A 15991-nucleotide genomic window follows, 5' to 3' on the forward strand; every position below is an offset into this window, starting at 1 on the left:
TAGACATTTCTTCTCACTGAATGAATGGATATATGCATGGGGCAATCAGGAGACTCACCTGCATAGAAGGAGGTGTTGTGAAATAAAGAAACAGATGGATGAGGGGTCCCTACAAGGACCATGGCTAAATCCCTACTCTTCTTTGAGCCTCCATTGGCTTTTCTGTAAAGTCAGAGGCCACTGTGTGGCCTAGGTTTTTATGATTCTCTAATTATTTACTAGGAATTTTGCATTTTACTAGCCTGTACCCATTGGTAAGAACACAGATAAGATAGTTCTTTCTAATAGGCAGAGAAAGGATAGTAGAGGGGTTTCTTTCTTTCTTATTTATTTTTATTTGAGAAAGAAAGAGAGAGAGTGAGAGACAGACAGCATGAGGAGGGGAGAGGGGCAGAGAGAGAGAGAGACAGAATCTTGTTTTTTTTTTAATTTTTTTAACGTTTATTTATTTTTGAGACAGAGGGGGACAGAGCATGAATGGGGGAGGGTCAGAGAGAGAGGGAGACACAGAATCTGAAACAGGCTCCAGGCTCTGAGCTGTCAGCACAGAGCCTGATGCAGGGCTCAAGCTCACGGACCGCGAGATCATCACCAGAGCAGAAGTCGGACGCTCAACCGACTGAGCCAGCCAGGCTCCCCGAGAGACGGAATCTTAAGCAGGCTCCCTGCTCAACAGGAGCCTGACATGGAGCTTGATCCCACGACCTGAGCCTAAATCAAGAGTCAGACACTCAACTGACTGAGCCACCCAGGCAGGCGCCCCTCTTTCTTCATTATTTAAATATCTATGTAGCATCTGCTATTTTCAAGGTCCTAGGAGAGGCAGAGTTGAGTAAAACATGGCTCTTGACTTTGGCTAGCAGAGACAGAGAATGAAAGAAGAAAAAAAAAAGGGTGAGGATTAAAAAGGACGAGAGGAGGTGGAAGAAAGGAGGAGGAAGAGGAGGAGAGAAAAGCATTTTGTCAAGCATGGTGCCGAGTATTTTACAGATCTCATCCCATTTTACTAATGTGGAAACTGAGGTTCAAACAGATTAATTCTAAAGCCATTAATGGGCCTGTAGTTATACCAAATCTAGCTGCTTGTGGTCTTGACCCTGGGGCCCAGATCTCTGCCCTACTGCCTGGTGAAAACACAGAGGTAACGAGGCAGTTACAGCCATGCGATGTGTGAGAACCTTGAGTGGGAGCAGTATTGTTTGTATTTTCAGTCCAGCATCAAGCCCGACGCTCTTAGTCCTCTGGGGTGTCTCTCTCAGTGCCTCAGCATGCTCTTCCCTCTTCTCCTGCACTTGCCAAAAGAAGAGAGAAGAAGACAAAAGAAAAGCGTTCCAGAGTCAACTGCAGAGACAAAGATGATTTTCCCTGACAGGTACAGAAAGAGAGGAAGCTTGCAGAGGCATGGGACCAAGACAGGGTGGGGATATGGCAGACAGGATCCACGGAAGCCTGAAGCACTTTGGCTCCCCTCCTCAGCTCTCCCTTCTCTTCTCTTGTACCTTTTAAGTTCTATTCCCTATTTCAGTGGGATTTGAGGATTGCACTAAAGTTGCAGTAATTAGAGGTGCCGGAGGCAAACTGATTTTTCAGCTTCCAAGGAAAACAATTATCCTAATGTGGTCTGCCTTCCCTGCTTCTCCCCAACAATGGAAATTCACTAGGTTTAGAGAGGACTGTCATAGAGGAGACGCATCGCTTTGTGGGACTACACTTTGCCCAAACTTCTCTTTTCTCCTTCTCATTTTATTTCCCACTGGTTTATCAAGCATCTACCGATGCTTCATGTAACTAGCATTCATTGAGCCCTTAGTAGAAGCCCAGTGCTTAGTCAAGAGCATTAGATGCATCATTTCATTTACTCTGCACAGTGACCCACGAGATATGTATGATCATACTCATACTTCTTGTTTATCCTGGAGATTTAAGTCACCTGCTCAAAGTCACAGCTATTAAGAAGAGGAGCCAATATTTGGACTCTTTTGTCCAACTTCAGAGCATGTGCTCTTAGCATGTTATTATATAGTCTCTCAACCACAAACCCTGTGTTCATTTACCATTCTGCCCTTTCTATAAATCTTGAAACCAAGGCATAGAGAGCTGTGTGATTTGACCCAGGTTACACAGCTTGAAGGTGGTGAAGGCATTATTTGAATTCTAGCCCATCTGATCCCTGTGTCCATGTTGTTCTCACCACGCCAAGCTCTTAATGGAGGCTGCTGTGCCAGGGTTCATGATGACATAAAATATTTGTATTTAAAAAAGACCGTCTTAGTTGGTAGGTAGAACACTGCCCAAGGCAAGTAGTGTGGACAGTGGGAAGTCAATCCTTTTCATCCACACCAGGGCAGGGCTGCAATATTCGTTCTCTATTTCTTTCTTCTTCTAGGATGCTCCCCACATGTTTATTTCAGTCTGATTTCCTTTGTCAGAATGAGGCAAGTAGAAGAGGGAAATGTTGGATAACTGCAGGAGGAAGAAGGACAAAGAACAGGGAAATAAACGTGATACCTGACACGGTGTTTGTGACAATTGAGTAAACCCTGTAACATGGACACAGGCATCCTGTTGCTCAAACCCACAGCACGCAAAAGCATAAAGCCCCAGTTAGCCTGAAAACGACTGAGAAGAAATGACCCCCCTACTGGGGGCGCTAGGGGACTCCTAGTAGATATTGACTATATATGGAGTAAGGGTGAAAGAAATCAGACTGTGCCTGCGCAAAGTAGGGCATAGTAACTAGCATAGAGCCTGTGCAATTGTATGAAGTTTTCTCTTTCTGGGAAGTCACCGCTTATTCCCAGAACTCTATGTGAATGAATATTCCACTCCTTGATTATAACTGCCCATGAAGATCAAAGCCCCACATCTACTCTGCACAACTGAAATCCTCTTTCTGAGTGCCCCTGCATTCCCTCCTTGAGAGTGTACTTTTGTTTTGCAGTAAAGTTTCTTCTGCTATACTTTGACACCTTCTTGAATTCTTTCGGGGCAGAATTAAGAACCTGGCACTCAATGGCTGGTGGCTGAGGTCAGGTGCGAGAGCCCCACCCCCCCCCCCCAAAACCCCCGTCTCCGGTATCAAGATATGAAGGCAAAAAGGTACCATACACCACAAACACTGCATTTCCCTAGGTAACACCCAAGCACTTTTGAAGACTCTTATATTTTGATGATTCCAAGAAGTTTAGTTTTTAAGGGCTCTGGAGTAGAAATCAGATGATCAGTTAGGGACCTTTCCTCTTCAGAATTCCTATTAAATCAACATTTGACTTTTGGGGAGGTCATTTTCTCTTTCTGGGTTTCAGTTTCATAGAGCCATTAGGTAAGGGAATTATATTTGAGCAACATTCCTCAGAGTAGGTACCAGAATCAACTACGGGTGTGTGTGTGTGTGTGTGTGTGTGTGTGTTCTCAATGCAGACTCTTACTGACCCAACCCACATCTATTGATCAGAATTTCCAGGTATAAAAACCTACCCCTGAAATAAGCAGTCCAAGTGATGTCCACTGAAGTTGGACTGAAGGAATTAAATTTCATTGACCCTCAGTAAAATAAACAAGAAGAAAGAAAGAAAGAAAGAAAGAAAGAAAGAAAGAAAGAAAGAAAGAAAGAAAGAGAAAGAAAGAAAGAAAAGATCAAGGAAGGGAGGAAGGAGGAAGAAAGTGGGAAGAGAAATAAAGTTAAACACCCAGAAAACCTTTCTTTTATTCCTATTATAGCTATGGAGAAATAAATGGAAAGATAGATGGAGGGTGGAGGAGGAGCAAGGTGACCATTGACTGGTGACATTTTAAGTTTATATGCAGATATACTGATATGTGAAGTAGATTTATATACATATATACATGTATATGTACATATATAGCACTTGCCATGGTATCCAAAGCATAGGAGAAGCAGAATAAACCCTGTTGATCTAGCTGTTTCATTAGTTTTCACTAACTACACAGTTGGAGCCTCCAGTTCTGATTGACTCCAACCCCCAAACCCCTGTTCAGTACTGGCTCCATAATTGGTGGGGCCCAGTGCAAAATGAAAATGCAGCGTCCCTTATTTAGAAATAATTAAGTACTGCAAGACCGTAGCTGTAGAGATCACTAAACTGAGCACAGGGTCCTATTAAGTTCAGGCACATATCTGACACTGGCCCTACCCCAAAGAGGATCAATCATGTTCTTTGTTTTCTCATAGCCTTTGATTATAATAAAAACTCCAACTAGAATATCACTCTATCTTTTGTTGTACAGAACCCTGCCCCTTCCTTTAGATGATTAAAACTACTCAAGAACAGAGCTGGTTTGCTGTCATAGTTGTAGACCCAGCACATAGTGCAGAATTTCATACCACAGCTGCTGAATAGTGCTTTGCTGGACTGATTCACAGGAACAAGGAGATGGGAAGAATTACAGGTGTGCAGGGTGATTTGAGCCAGTTTCTACAAAGTCTTAAATGCTATGTCTGGGTGTTTAGACTGTTTCCAATGGTCAATGAAGTTTCCTTAAGAATTACTGTCTTGGTTTTGTATATGAGGCTTGAATAGTGTAGGTACTTCTTTTCTTCTGTTCTTCTCCAGTGACTGATGATATTGTGATTTATAACAAATATATATTCATAACAAATATATATTCTGGCACATAGCTCCTAAAACCCGAGGAATTTCTTAAGTGATCAGAGCAATAAAGGGGTCTTTTGTTATGTCAGTTAAGTGACTTTTGAACCACACCTAAGGGTAGGAGCTGGTTGCTAGGAGAACTAAGTGATTAAGGGGGTTGAAACTTTTAGCCTCAACCCCTCTGACCTCGGCCTTTAATCACCAAGGGCCAATTACTTAATCAATCACACTTAAGTAATGAGCCTCCATAAAAACTCAGAACAGCTGGGTTAAGAGAGCTCCCAGGTTGGTGGACACATGGAGGCTTGGGGAGAGTGGTGCTCTGAGAGGGTATGGAGGCTCTGTGCCCTCTTTCCACTTGGCCCTGCTCATTTCTTCCTTCTGGCTGTTTCCGAAGAGTTATATCCTTTTATAATAAGCCAGTGATCTAGTAAGTAAAATGTTTCTCTGAGTTCTGTGAGACCCCTCTAGCAAACTGATTGAATCAGAGAAAGGGGGTCATGGGAAGCTCCAATCTAAACAGTCAGTCAGTCAGAACCTGGGCTTGTGACTGGTGTCTAAAGGGGTTGGGGGAGGGGGCAGTTTTGTGGACTTGAGCACTCAACTTGTGGAATCTGATGCTAAGTCTGGATAGACAGTGTCAGAACTGAACAAAATTATAGGACACCCAGCTGGTGTTGGAACACTGCTTGGATGTGCCAGTGAACCTTCCCCTCCACTCATTAGAAATTAAGTCCAGGAACCCAAAAAGGATCTAATCTCTTTGGGGCATCTGGGTGGCTCAGTTGGTTAAGCATCCGACTTCTCGGCTCAGGTCATGATCTCATGGTTTGTGAGTTCGAGCCCTGCGTCGGGCTCTGTGCCGACAGCTCAGAGCCTGGAGCCTGCTTTGGATTCTGGGTCTCCCTCTCTCTCTGCCCCTCCCCTGCTCACACTCTGTCTCTCTCTCGCCTTCAAAAATAAATATTAAAAAAAAATACTAAATGCATATACTATTGTATCAGACTCACTCCAGAGATTTGTTTACATCCATTAAGTTAATAAGCCTCTGCTGCTATTAATCCTAGACTATGTAACACAGTGTCAGTCAAATAAGAAACAGCTGGACCCCAAGTCTACTTTGCAATGTAGTGTCTTCCCTGGAGTCTTCTTAAAAACACTCATGTTGCACTTGCCATGAGCTAGCATTGTTCTCAGTATTTTAAAAATATTAACTCAATTAATACTAACAATAACTGTATGAGGCAGGTACTATTATTTATATTGTAGATGAAGAAACTGAGGGCAGAGAGGGCTCAAGTAATTTACCCAAACTCACACTTTATAAACTTTTTTGTTTAACATTTATTTATTTTTGAGAGACAGAGACAGAACATGAGTGGGGGAGGAGCAGAGAGAGAGGGAGACACAGAATCCGAAGCGAGCCTCCAAGCTGTCAGCACAGAGCCTGACGGGTGTCTTGAACCCACGAACTGTGAGACCATGACCTGAGCCAAAGTAGGCACTTAACCAACTGAGACACCCAGGTGCCCCAAGTTTGTTTATTTATTTTGAGACAGAGAGAGAGAAAGAGTGTGAGTGGGGGAGGCACAGAGAAAGAGAGAGAGAGAGAGAGAGAGAGAGAGAGAGAGAGAGAGAATCCCAAGTAGGCTCCACAGTACTGTCAGCACAGAGCCCGATGCAGGGCTTGAACTCATGAACCATAAGATCATGACCCAAGTCATTTAAACAACTGAGCCACCCAGGCATCCCCCAAGCTCACACTTTAAAGTGCTCATATTAGTTTCTAGTTTTCATTTTCTCTATCTATGGTCTTCTGTTAAGAATGCTGTGGTAGGGGGAATAATAGGCTACTATCAAAGATGCCCGTGCACTAATCCCCAGTACCTATGAATGTATTACCTAACATGGCAAAAGGGACTCTTCAGATGTGATTAATAAGGGACTTGAGGTGTAAAGTTTACCCTGGATTATCTGTGTAACTACCATGAAATTACATGAGTCCTTGTAAGAGGAGACAAGAGTGTCAAGGTCAGAGAAAAATTTAGTAACAGAACAGAGATTGGAATGATATGGGGCCATGAGCCACAGAATATAGGCAGCCTTTAGAAACTATAAAAGGTAAGGAGACAGATTTTTTCCTAGAGCCTCCAGAAGGAATCACAGCTATATTGATACCTTTATTTTAGCCCTATAAGACCCTTTTATCAAATTTCTGAACTCTGAATAGTAAGATAATAAATCTGTGCTGTTTTATGCCACTATGTCAGTGGTAATTTGTTATAGCAGCAGTAGGAAACTAATACAAATGGCATCTAGAATTTATATCCTATGTCTCTGAGGTGTCAGGCAAAGCCTGTAAGTAAACTTCACAGGTGCTATACAAATCGTATTTTAAATGAGAGTATCTTGAACATCTCCTACTCCATGTTATTTGGTACTAAAATACACACACACACACACACACACACACACACACACTATACACACATGTATGCATACATTCAACTTTATGTGTTTAACTGGCTCTCCACTTATTATCACTTGAGAATTCACCTATGTCATTAAACACTATGTATCAGGACCTTTCTTGAAGCCTTTGAGTCTCAACAAATTATCAGCTACGAGGTATTAGTGTAGGGTAGGGTAAGAGCTATGGAATTGGTTTTGCCACATGGCTTATCCCCACTGTGGTTACAGAGGAAATGCTACAGTTGATTCAGATAAAGGACGCTTCAGATAAAGGAGAACCATATACACATCCTGGACTTTGGTGAATATGGAGACAGGAACTTGACTAATGCCTGAAAAGGCCTAACAGGGAGACACTTACTGAAGGAATCTTTGGCAGCTAGAAGTGGGCATGGCTGTTGGAGTCCTCCTTTCTTCCATGATGGGGGAAAGGTACATGTGTCCTCTGGGGCAGACAAGGCAGTAAGCCCCCAGGTGTCTTGCCTGCTCAAAAACTGCCTGCCAGGTGAAGAAACCCAACAGAGACAATCTGTGTGGGCTTGAGGGATAGATTTCAGGGCTGAGGTATGGTAAGAAATATTCAGCTGGAGGGGCACTGGAATCAGAAATCATTAAATGGGAGGATCCTGTTGATGGCAGGACAGAATGCTTAATAACCCCCAAAGTACCCCACAAAGGAAAGAGCCAGATTTCGAACACATGCCATAATCAGTCCAACATCAGCTTTAAATTGTACTGGTCAACAATGTTGCCTCTATCCCGATATCACCTTGTGAACATTCTATAAAAGGCACACCCTCCTTTTGGAGGCAGCACAAAACTAGCTGATAAAGCAATTAGGTGATGATTTACAAAAATCTTCCCTTCCTCAAGTGGAAGCAGCCCCACACCAGAGTACATAGCTTCCCAAGCAGATTGACTAGATTCCTTGCTCCATTGGCTGGGTACCTTATGCAGAATGTAACCTACATAACCAAATGTGGCAGTCCTGGTGGGCAAGGAGAAGAACACGGCAGGGAAATGGTGAAGGAGCTGATAACAAGAGCTTTACTTCTAGGTTTTCCAGCTGTGTGGACCAAAGCTGGGGAAAGGGAACATTTTTTAATTGGTAGAGATTGGCTTTGGGCTCTACACTGAGCTGGGAAAGAAGACTATGTATTAATGTCTGAGAAGGACCAGAGAAAGTATGATTCCCCCGAGATACAAACCAAGAGTATGGGGGAAAAATCAGTCTCTACAGTAAATGAAAGGGGTGATGATGAAGAGAAAAAAGTTACTTTCTACTTGTACTTTCAATACGCCAGTGATGAATATTGTAAAGAATTTGCCTTTAAACATATTATGAAGAGCTCTGTGAGAAACTACAATGTGTCGGTCTCCAGGTCTCTTGTTCCCACTTCAGCCACATAAAATCCTCTGTCCTCAGTTTTATTTACTGGACTTTGTGAAAGTTCACTTAAATGAAGATTTTCATGGTAGGAAATATTTTAACATCACTAGTTTAAGACATACTTTTTTTAACAGCTGCATATAATTAAATGCGCCTTTTATTGTAGTTGACTGCACACACATTTAACTGTCCCTACTGGACTATAAGATTGTTTTAAGAGAAGAGACTTTATCTTTGCATTTGTAAGAGTGTTTGGAACATAGGAGGTCTATATATGCTCATGAACTTAATGAACGATTCTGCTCTGACCCACCCCGTGGGAGTCACAAACTCAATGACAATTTAGTTTTCATCTTCAGGTGGTGGTAAGATTTCAGCTTAATAGGAAGATGGGCTACATTTTAAACTTTATATTTGATTACATGAATATAGAGCTTTGATCCACATTCTCTCTAGATAGAGAATTTGGTCATGCAAAGGCAAGTAGCCTAGGCGATGATAACTTGTAATGATTCCAAGTGCCTCCCTGTACTAAGTGTCACTTGTAGCAGGAAATTGGTGATTTTCAGTTGACATGAAGTGGAAAATTATTTCATGTGAATTGATGCTGGATGGCTCTATTTTTACTAAGCGAATACGGAATGGCTCAGCGTGCAGGAAGCATTTAGCTCAAAGTGAGCTGACATCGATTGGGCTGTAGGGCAGGGGTTCATACTGAAAATGCCAGAGGAAGACCAAAGGTGTCATGTCAGATGAAGCCAGCATGCCTGCCTTTTAGCCTCCAATTCCTGTGGGATGCCCCGGTGGAAGGGAATCAAGAGGCTTAGCCCCCCGGGCTGGTTGTGGAATGTTGTAGAAAGCAGGTGTGGAATTTTGTTCTTGTAATTGCTCTCCCTCCAAATTCTCATGCCATTGTGTAATCTGGCCTGGGGTTTGCCACTAACCCACTGTATGACCTCGTGCCAATTGTTCCTCCTCTCTGAGCCTGTTTTCTTGTCTATGCAATAGAGGAACTCAAACTGGCCCTTCTAGTGAATTTTTTAAGTATAATCCCTATGCTAAGTGCTCAAGACATATCTTATTAAATATTCACTGAACCTCTGCAACACGGGTCCTATCCTTTTCATTTTATAGCTGAGAAAATTGTGGCTCAGGGAGATAAACTGAATTGCTCGATGTCAACTGGCTAGTGCATGAAGGAACAAGCTTCTGAGTCTATGTGTCCCTAATATGTAGAGATTGTATCAGTCCCAATACATCATTCTACTCTTAAAAGACCTGAATTCATACTTGAGCTGCATGCAGTTGTTTTTTGTTTTTTCTGTAGTGGGAAAAATTTGAAGTTAGAAATCTTAAATCTGGATTTATCTTAAATTTAAACTGTTATTTATTCATCATGGACAAGGCATGTTGATCTTTTGGGCTTTAGTTTTCTCCAATGTGGTAGGCAGAATAATATCCCCCAAAGATGCTCTGGCCCTAATTCCCAGACAATTTCTAATTACCTGTGAATAGGTTACAAGATAACATGACAGAAGAGACTTTACCAGTGTGATTAAAGTTAAAGACCCTGATATGGGGAGATTATCCTAGATTATCCATGTGGGTCCAATCTAATCAGGAGACTCTTTAAGGGTAAAAGAGGAAGGCAGAAGACTAGGGAAGAGACAGATGAAATGTGGGCAAGATTTTATACTCTGTTGCTGTTTCTAAAAGGTAGGGGTTCTCAGAGAGGTCCCCAGCAAGTAACCAGAGACCTAAGTGCTGCAACCACACGGGACTGAATTGGATTCTCCCCTACACTGCCCAGAAAGAGAAGAGGGAATTGTGAGAACATCCTGAGATGCTAAAACCTAAGGTAACATGGGCTTAAAGTGTTCCTTGAAGCTTGTGTTATAAAAACACTTTCTGCTGGGCAGAATCTAAAAGAAGGATATCATGCCTTATTTTTGGAACCGATTTAAAAGGAAAAAGTTCAGAAATAAACTCAAAATCCCTGGCCAAAGACAAATTAAGTACAAGAAGGAATCTCTAAATTGCTTCTAATCTATCCTAGTCTCTTGGGTAGTGACACTGAAGTCTGAACTGAATTGCGCTCAATGAGGTTGCCAGACTTGGGAGAAGACAAACACTAATGAATTCAATATTATTCAGGAAAAAAAAAAAAAGGAAATTTCTCTAGTTTGAGGAAAAAAGAAAAAGAAATAGCCTGTAGGCTCTATTATTATGCTTAAGCAAACTACTCTTAGCTGTAATCCTTCATTGGCTTTGAACCCAAGTGTCCAGGGATCTAAGATGGCTAGTGGGTGTTTCTAGAGGGAAGGTAGTATTGCTGTCTCAGGAAGTGCTGTGCAGTGGTCTGAGCTCAGGCCCTAAGAGCCCAGTGGACTTTGGCCTGACCCGTTCAGCCTTCTGCCTTATCTCACTTAGTCCTCTTTGTGTGTACTCCCCTTGCCCACGTTCTCAATCACTGGTGCAACCCAACTTATCCTTCAAGAGTCAGTTCACGTGGTGCTTCTCTTTGAAGCTTATCAAGTATAATCTAAATGCTTATCGCTTGCCAATTTTATCCCTAACACAAACCTCTCTGGGAGCCAAATTTATGTAGTCAACATTCTGTTTGGTATCTGCACTGGGAAGTTGCAAAACGTACATGTCTGTAATGCTGACTCCTATTCTACTTCCAAAATATGCTACTCCCAATCTCTGCCATCTCAGTAAATGGAAACAAAACCAACTCAACTGTTTAAAACCCAAATCCCCGAATCATTCTTTATCCTATCTTTTTTTTTCCATTAGTCACAAGCAATCCAAGTATTAAAAATTCCCCATTCAATATCTATTCTAAATTGCCTGCAATTCTAATGCTATCACCACAACCCAATCAACTATCGTTTCTTACATGGACTGTATGACTAGCCAAACTGCCCGACCCCTCCTGTGTCCCTATCATTTCTTCTCATGTCGTCTATAATCAGTAGTCTATGCAGATGCAAGACAGAGCTCTTAAAATACAAATCAGCTCCTTTCACTCTTGTGCACAAATCTTTTCTTGAATGTATGGACCCACCAAGCAGAATTAGGTGATTCTACCTGTCTTTTTTTTTTTTTCTACAGAACTTTCCTTTTACTGATCATGTAGTATTTGTGTAGAGAGCGGACTCTTTGCAATTCCCATCCCAACTGTATATCCCTTAACCCCTACACTAAGACTTCCTAAGTTGATAGTTCTAGCACAGTGAAAACAGGACTCAGGTGGGAAGGACATGTGGTAAGGATGAGGTACCCAACAAAGTTGGGGGTCAATCATACACACAGGGTCACACAGAGAGGTGGCAGCTACAACAGGACTGGAATCTGGTCCTCCTGACTCCAGTCCAGTGCTCTCTCTACCACACCTCACTAATCCCTAGTCATAAAGGCATCAGGCAACAGAATATTCACCTTAGTGAGTGACATCACCTCTTAGTTGTAAGAGGGCCACATGTCATTTCCTTCACCAAACACCCAGTTCTGTGCTAGTTTCCATTCCAATTAGACACCGTCTGGAAAACATGAAAGAGTGGAATATTTTCATACGAGACCAAAACTCCAAGTTGGTCAAAGAGAATGCACCAAAGCACTTAGGTTGTCTGGAAAACACACGTAGATGCTCAAAAGTGTGTGTTTTCATGGAGAAGGATGGACGTTTTGGAGGTTGGTTTAGTACAATGGAGGTTTTTCCAAAAAGTATATGGAAGGCAATGATCTATGACGTATGAGAATGAGCTCCAGGAAGAAATCTGTTTTGTAAGACTGCAGAAAAAGAAAAGTACTAATTTCACATATTTCTTAATCATCACATGATGATGTTTCCAACCATGGGGAAACCTGTTACTGAGGCTCTGACAGAATACCCACTGATGCCTGGTATATGTCGGCTCCACATGAGCCTACCCTTCTGTTGTTCCACAGCTGTGGAATCCTACAGGATGGATTGGGTGCGGAAAGGGTGAATAAAGACAGGACTCAGGAACTTAAAGTAGCTGGAAAAATTAGCTTCTGTGGTATGTGTTGTTAAAAGATATGTTGGCTGCTTTTGACTGTCTTTAGTGTTTTGATTTCTTACCCCTGTGGCATTTGCAGGCTTAGATTTTGGTTTGATTGCATAGGCCACCATAGCTTTAGAGCCACATCAATCTAATGACCTCCTTGTTTAATTAATTGAACAATTCCTCCTTCTGGTTATCCTCTCCTATGTGAGAGATTAACCAAAAACTTACTGCTAGCATCACTCTCAGCTACCATCAAAGTTCAGTTGCTCTTGTCTCATTGTGGTCTTCACAGGTTATAATGTTAGATCCCTAGAAGAATTGTCTTTGCTGTTCACCTCATCGTTCATCTTGTTTCTGTTTCTCCAAGTGCAGTGAGACCATCTTATGGCTGTGACCATGAATTTAAGACCTTTGAGAGAACACAGCACATTAAGGATACTCTAGAGATAACTATTACTGGGATAATACCAAAATACTGGCGTCCCCTGGGGGTCACTAGGGCCCCCACGGACTAAACCAGTTGGTATCAGAATAAATCAAAGAATGCACATGAAAGGGCATCAGTCTGTTTTAGCCAGGTAGCTTGTTTGTTAATTTCTTATATTTGCTATAATACCAGAGGTGTGGATCCAGGTACAGCAGGAAGTATTTGCTATGGCCAGTCTCTTCCTTGTTCAGCCAATAACTAATATAAAACAATTCTATTATCTAAAACCATTGCAGCAAGAAAATCTAGGGACTTTGTTGTGCAGCTGTGGCCTTAGCAGCAGATACAGAAATAGTTGCCAGAGTTAAGGAGCAGTGTCTGTGCATTAACAGAGTAAAGGAAGTAGTAAAACAGCAAAAGGAATAAAGGTTTCCTATTAAAGATGAGATCTTGATCCATGATCCTGGGAGAGCTGTCCAACACAAGACACTTTCTACTTCTGGAGAGGAACCACCCTAGCCAATTTTAATTTTAGATTTCCAGCTGGCGTGAAGCTCTAAGAGTCTGGAGAAGCCCTTTTACATTGGAGGATGTGGACCCAAGGTTCAAGTCCCTGACGTCTGACTGCCAAATCTTCCAAGGAGGTTCAAAGGCAGCCTTTGTTCTTAGTGATTGCAAATCAGAAAGGTAGGGGGACAATTGGAAACTTGAGGCTGGAGACTCATAATCAGATATTTGTGAAGATATTTTAGAAGAAGTCAGGGTCTAGTTTGGTTTACATATCTATAACAGAACCTCAAAGACAATGAACAGGACTAGAATCTCATATCCACAAGGTTGTATTATAATTTTCTAGTGAAACATATTTTTTCCCCTCAATAATCACGCCCATTTCTATCAAAGATAATCACAGTTGAAACTACTTTGTTTCCAAAATAAATCTAATCTCTTTAAACTTGGCTTTATTACTTCCAGAAGTACAGCAAGAATAGTGACTGATCATACAGGCTCTTTCTAAATCCGCTTTGCTGGAACTCTTCATAAGGAATTTTAGATTGGACTTTTAAAAGCCTCTCCAGGCTAAGAAAGCAGACCAAGAACTCACCAGCAGACTCTGCATGAAATACTTACAGATTTGGGTGAATTCCTCTCTTCTCGAAGTCCCCAAATATCCTGAGGTTCCCGTGCCTTCCAGGAAGTGACCTTCCTTACTCATCTGGTAAGTTCCAGAAACCCTGTAAGCAACATACCAGGCCAGTTTTCCCAAGAGGGTTTTATTAGCACCATAAAGGCAAACTTAGTTGCTTGAGACTGTCTGATCATATTTTATTTTACACATATTCTCAAACATGACATTCTAGTCAAAGCCTTGGTATTACAACCAATGTTTCCATTTGTGTCCTATTACTGAGGGAATAGATTCTTTTATTATTATTATTTATTTGAGAGAGAGAGAGAGAGAGAGAGAGAACATAAGTGGGGAAGAAGGGCAGAAGGAGAGAAGTTTTGAAAAAAATTATAGTCGTCCTTATCAGTTCATTCAATCCCATTTTTTTTTTTTTTTTTGAGAGAGAGAGAGAGAGCACATGCAGGTAGGGTAGGGGCAGAGAGAGGAAGAGACAGAATCCCAAGCAGGCCTGATGCTGTCAGTGCATAGCCTCAAGTGGCACTCAATCCCACAAACAGTAAGATCATGACCTGAGCTGAAATCAAGAGTTGAACAAAACCCACTGAGCCACCCAAGCGCCCCTCAATCCTGTATTTTAAATTCACATTCTGTTTGAATCCAGGTTTTCCATTAGTTCTGGAAGTTCTTACCCAGTTCACTTTCATGATCTTAAAGTTACCAGAAACCTACGGTCTAAAGTACTCAGCGGAGTCCTCATGAATCTCTCTGAAGATGAGGCGTCTTTGCAAAAGCATCAGTGTAAAATAATGACTGTCGGTATATAACAAAAAGACTTTCAAAAAAATAGCCACAGTTAAAGATCTGATGAAAGTTCATTTGATAAGGAAATGTAATTATTTCCATGGCATACAATAATTTAAAATAATAATTGAACAAGGAGAGATTGACAAATTTATATAAACTTTAAACAACTTTTGGAATACCTGTATTAGTCACACGTACCCATGAATCATTTATTTTATAATGTTTCTCCTGTAATTTAAAATGCTCAAAGAAAGACTTAAACAACTGCCCTGAGAGTTAGCAATAATTGCTAGGACCCTAGCTACAGATGGAGTGTGCCCACATTTCTGTCCAGCTGTATCTAGCCACAAGTGAGGTACAAGCCACACTTCTGTTAGGCCGTTATTTTGGGGGACACCAACCTGATGGTTGCCAAGCCAAGTTCTCAGGACACAAAATGAGACAAAGAAGAAGGCAATAGCTGTCCCTGGGCGACAAAGGATCAATAACCAATGTTTGTTCCTGTCAATGTGAATTTGGAAAGCCAGACTTCAGTAAGATTTCTTACCCTTTGCTGGCTTCTGCCAGTTCTCCAAGGATCCCACGTGCAGGCTCCAGAGCCAGTTGATGTCCCAGGAGATCTGCTCTGGGGCACCAGACACTCTGGAAGAGGAAAAGTAGTTTTCCCTCTACCCTTTACAGCGAGTGCCTGGCCAAGACACCTTTATCTCCAGGGCACCTCCTAAATGGATAAGCTTATCTAAAATGGTTAAAAGTTCTCCGTAGTGGTCTCCATAATTCAAGATTATCTTTGGTAAAGTTAACCCTGTTCAGCCTTAAAGCAAAATGTTATTCACCTGGGCCTCACACTGGACCCAGCCCAGCTTAGGTCGGATTCAGTCTGGTTCCTAAGGAGGAACCACTCCGACCCGGGCACATTTCAGCCCCAACTGGGTCTGGTTTCCACATCGGAACCACTCTGTTCCTGGACCCGGGGAGGTTTCTTAAGGGGACCCCGTCCAACTCCGGGCAGTTTCTGGACCCAGTGTAACTCTGGCCGGGTCAGGTTTCCCAGTCGGAGCCGCTCTGTTCCCGGACCCGGCGGGTTTCCCGTCGGACCCAGTCCAACTCGGGGCAGTTTCC

At 42.1% G+C, this 15991-nt stretch overlaps 1 long non-coding RNA gene across 2 annotated transcripts; it reads right to left on the minus strand.

Moving 5' to 3' along the window:
* Nucleotides 1–944: 944 nt before the first annotated feature.
* Nucleotides 945–15765, minus strand: LOC128312127 (uncharacterized). 2 transcript variants are annotated; one of them, XR_008291017.1, is made up of 3 exons: nt 15417–15765; nt 14068–14171; nt 945–2463 (listed from the first exon to the last, which is right to left on the minus strand). It is a non-coding gene; the product is annotated as an uncharacterized LOC128312127 (long non-coding RNA). The 2 variants fall into 2 exon arrangements; XR_008291016.1 differs by lacking the exon at nt 945–2463 and adding an exon at nt 12718–12918.
* Between the last annotated feature and the right edge of the window lie 226 nt (nt 15766–15991).

The sequence above is a fragment of the Acinonyx jubatus genome, chromosome D4 (assembly GCF_027475565.1).
Source record: "Acinonyx jubatus isolate Ajub_Pintada_27869175 chromosome D4, VMU_Ajub_asm_v1.0, whole genome shotgun sequence".
Taxonomy (NCBI): Eukaryota; Metazoa; Chordata; class Mammalia; order Carnivora; family Felidae; genus Acinonyx; species Acinonyx jubatus.